Source organism: Alligator sinensis, unplaced genomic scaffold (genome assembly GCF_000455745.1).
Source record: "Alligator sinensis unplaced genomic scaffold, ASM45574v1 scaffold335_1, whole genome shotgun sequence".
Taxonomy (NCBI): domain Eukaryota; kingdom Metazoa; phylum Chordata; order Crocodylia; family Alligatoridae; genus Alligator; species Alligator sinensis.
In genome coordinates this window covers 631,424-635,712 of record NW_005842354.1, presented here as the reverse complement: position 1 = coordinate 635,712, position 4,289 = coordinate 631,424, and the positions used below count along the sequence as shown (strand labels likewise).

The 4,289-nt window shown below is 45.1% G+C and overlaps 1 long non-coding RNA gene across 2 annotated transcripts in view; it reads left to right on the top strand.

Moving 5' to 3' along the window:
• Window positions 1-7: 7 nt before the first annotated feature.
• LOC112551157 overlaps window positions 8-4,289 on the top strand; it is a 16,536-nt gene continuing 12,254 nt past the window's right edge. For both annotated transcript variants that reach the window (XR_003095348.1, XR_003095349.1), the window contains exons 1-2: window positions 8-280; window positions 3,555-3,670. This is a non-coding gene — a long non-coding RNA (uncharacterized LOC112551157). The remainder of the gene's footprint in view (window positions 281-3,554; window positions 3,671-4,289) is intronic.

Genomic DNA, 4,289 nt, shown 5'->3' with positions numbered 1-4,289 from the left:
CCGCTCCTCTCCCGGCAGCTGCTGCAGTTAGCGCCGCTGCCTCGGCTGACCCCGTCGGGTGGGATGCATGTGCCTTGCTGGCACGGGTCCCGCTCTCGGGGTTCCCTGCGGGCTTCCCCCGCCTCCCTCCTGGCCCCGCTTCCGGGGCCGCCTTTTATCTCTGCCGGGCAGCATCTCCCGCCGGCGTCGCCCGGCCCCAGCTGGATATAAGCGCGGCTTACGAACCGTGCTGGCGGTCTCCCCGCACGCGTGCCCCTACTCGCTCCGGCCTCTGTGTGGGGTAAGTAGGTGATTACTTCCCCCCTGGTCCGGCCCCGGGGTACCCTTCTAACCCCGGCGTCCCTGGGACACTGTCCATGTGTAAATACAGGCTTAGGAATATAAATACATATTTTGTCAAAAGTCTGACCTTGTGACTTGTTTATAGTCATAGAATAAGAGGGCCCTTGTACACGTGACTAAGGGCCCTTGTACACATGAGAAAATTGCCCCTTTTGTGGTTTAATTGCCCTCCTTAATGATTTAATTGTGCAAAAATGTACACATTCAGCAGCATATTTCAATTTAAATAACTTTTTTATGTAGCAAACTAAGATACATCCCATGTATTTTAGTTTGCTACATAACAAATTACAGCAAAATTCCTCATGTGTACAAGGGCCCTATCCGGAGAAGGCAGTGGGAATGATGCATGGGGCGCTGGAAACCCGGGCATGCTCGAAGAAGCTTGGGCTTGGCAGGCTTTCATTGCCCCATGAACTGTCCCTGCCACCTTCTCCAGCTGCCAGCACACCCAGCCACCCTCTTGCCACCTTCCCGGGGCAGCCAGCCCACTCCCAGGAGGTCCCAGGTGGCGGGAAGGTGATGGGGATGGTGCATGGGGTGTTGGAAGCCTGCCAAACCCAAGCTTCCCTGAGCACACTTGAGATTCCAGCACCCCATGTACCATTGGATCCAGCAAGTGTTGCCTGCAAGCTGGGGCTGCTCCCACACAGCTAGCACCCAGCCTGGGTGGCACCACCGCCACGGAGGGAAACACTGGGACCCCCCCACCACCACCACCCTTCCGCAGCTCAGGGACTGCGCAACCTGGCGGCATCTCACGCAGGCAGGCTCCACTGAGGAAAAGTAAAAAAACTGGCGAGGGACCTGATGGGGTTTTTTTTTCCTCCTGAAGCCTGCCTGTGTCTCCCATGGCCGAGGAGCAAGCTGCCAGCAGGTTGCACAGCCCCTGAGCTGTGGGGGACTCTGGTGCTTCCGTCCACGGTGGCAGCATTCCCCAGGCAGCACCCACCCGCTGGCACTCCACCCAGGCAGTCCCAGGGGGTGCCACCACCACAAAGGAAAGCACTGGGACTTCCCCACCACAGCTTAGGGCCCACTGGCTGCCCACTCCCGATTGCAGGAAAGGAGGGGCCCTAAGCCTGCCCACACCATTTTTTATTCTCCTCCTTCAGTGGAGCCTGCCTGCTCTGCATCAGGGAGTCCCGGTGCTTCTTTCTAGCTCTGACTTCCTTGCATATCTGTTTGAAAGGTCTCAGGTTCTATAATAATAACATGTTTATTCTGTCTGTCCGGAGCACTCTGATTGGTTGTTTCAGTAAGCATTGTGATTGGCTGCCAAGACAACCAATCAGAGTGCTCCAGACAGACAGATTAAGCCTATTATTATTATAGATATTCCTGAGTTTAAGTTGTATGTTATACAGTCACATACGTACACATAGACATACACAACCTCTATGCATAACATATTTAAATACACATAAGCTGATTAGTTTGTCATAAGTTTTTGACATTGTGATCTACTTTCTCTGTTGCAGGGTTTTCTCTATTGCTCATCATACAGTGCCCAAGTGCTCCTTTGGTAAATTAAGTCTGCATGGTGAGGTCCCGAATGAACCTCCTAAGTTGCATAAACAACTCCGAATTGCATCCCAATCACCTTATATTAATATTTGTATCTTCCTAGTTCTTTCACAGTTCATTCCATCAGGGAAAAGGAGGTGGTGTGCCACTTTTCAGAAAAGATAACACGTTCAGTAGCCATAAGTGAGAAGTTCCCCTGAGACATGTGGGTTACAGAAAAATCTGTTGAGGTTTTTTTATATGATGGTCCTGTGCCCCTCTACTTTCCAACCTAGTCATAATGGTACCAAGCTTGACAAGGCTGCCCTTGCCAGGTGCTGACTTTGTAACTCTCTGTGAAAACAGAGGGGAGGAGAAAGGCTCCACACCACAAAAACGCTCTTATGTTTGGTGAGGCAGATTGGAAAAAGATCAGAGGAGTGGCTACATGCTCTTCATTCTTGTACCAAATCCTACAGACCCTACAACATCATCTTCAGAAACCCCCATAAGACCAGAATCGGTGAAAGGGCAAGAAAGCAGGGTGATGCTGTACTTTTAGACTGACTTGTGGTGACTAGGGATATAATCCTATGTCACTTATTTGGTGGTAAATTAGTCACACAGGTCACTCACTTTATTCAAAAGTATCCATTCATTTTTAGGTGCCTAACCTGGAATACTTAGAAGTCATTTTTAGAAGAACTAAAATTTCTCATTACTCATTGACCTCAAATGAAATTGTAGGTACTCAGGTTTGGCAGTCCTTACAATTTTATTGTGAGTCTGTCAGTATTTTGTGTTTTTTCTTAAAAATCCAATTATAGGAATCTAGTTATTCCAGCCATCTCAATTCTCATTTAAAAAAGAAGCATCTGTCCCTCAAGTCAGCAGAGAAAAGCTTAAAATGTGAACCCTAAACACTCCACTACCAGAAGGCAAATAAAAATAACCCTTTGCTTGTTTATTTGTCTCTCTTTAAATCATGATGTTCAGAGGAGTGACTCAGGACTCTGAACTGCTTGGGGTTTTGCAATCCCAGGTATTAAGTCTTTACAAAAATCCCAGGTGCCACCCAGAAATTGAGTTGCCCATAATCAGTTGATGCCTCTGAAAAAGTTGCCCTTAAAGTATATACCTCAGTTGGCCAAATTAGAAAATAAATGTTGTTTTAATATCCAGCTTCACAAGGAGGTTGCAAGGCTTAGTTAATATTTGTAAAGCACTCTGAGATCCTCAAATAGAAATGTAAAATATTATTCTCATAATTCTAGTTTATTATTTTGGAGTGTTCCCAATGCTGCCTAAGTTTATTTCTCAGCTGTATTGAACATTTATTTTTTTTAACTAGGCTGGCACTAAATTGGTGTGGATATGCATTTTCTCATCAGAGATAACATGGTCTTCAATAACAGAACAGCATCTGTTTATATTTCAGCTCAAAATTCACTGAAACCTTTCAGAACCTATAGATTAATAGAATGCACACAAATTGATGCCAGAACGGACTCTTGTGGGAGCCTTTTAAGAATGTTACAACTGTCTGATTACCTTCTATCACATAGTTTCATTCTCTGCCTCCAACCTGTTGGATGAACAGAAAGACTAGCCCACCAAAGTTGAGCCTCCTGAAAGCACAGAATGAAAAATCTTAAACTGAACTTGAAGTGAAAACTCTTTAACCTTTTCTTATTTGCTGATGCCAGGAAGTCAAGAAACTGAGACAGCCCTGTCTGAATGGAGATGCTTACGAAAAACAAAATCTGCCCTGGTTTTATGGATAATGTTTACACTCTGGTATATTGGCCAGGTGAACTGAATAGTAAGTATTTTTTCTACAGTTTGGCTAAAAGTAGTATAATTATAGAACAGTACTTTATCAAAATTGCTACCTTTGCAGTCGTAAACAAGAAAGCCTTGCCAATTTTCCACTCAATGGAAAATTTCTGCGTGCTTTGATAGCAATACACCAGAGACAGCATATAATGGAAATGCTATCATGGCGAGTGCCAGCTCAAGAACAGAGGGAAATGGTAGTAGAATTAACTCTCAACAAACCCTTTTCTCTTTTAATATTGCAAGATCTTGATTTCAAGAGAAAAAGATTCATATCTAAAAACAGGCCTACCTGTCTTTTGAATTGATGTTCAAGATTATACCTACAGCAAACCCGTCTGCCTTTCCAATTGTAATTTCAAAGGCATTTTCTACTTACTTACGTTTTTACTAGTGGTGAGTGAATAATGAAAAAGCAGACTGAGGGGTAGTCAGATACCACAGAACTGGGAGTGCCATAACAGTAGAGAAAACAGAGTTGTGATTATATTTGCAGATCAATTGCTCATGAGAGATCCTACTATTTGTAGAGGTAGATATCTCTGGGGCAGATTATGAGTTGCTTCACATGCCCTCACTAGGCACTCCCTTTGTCCCTGCTCAGA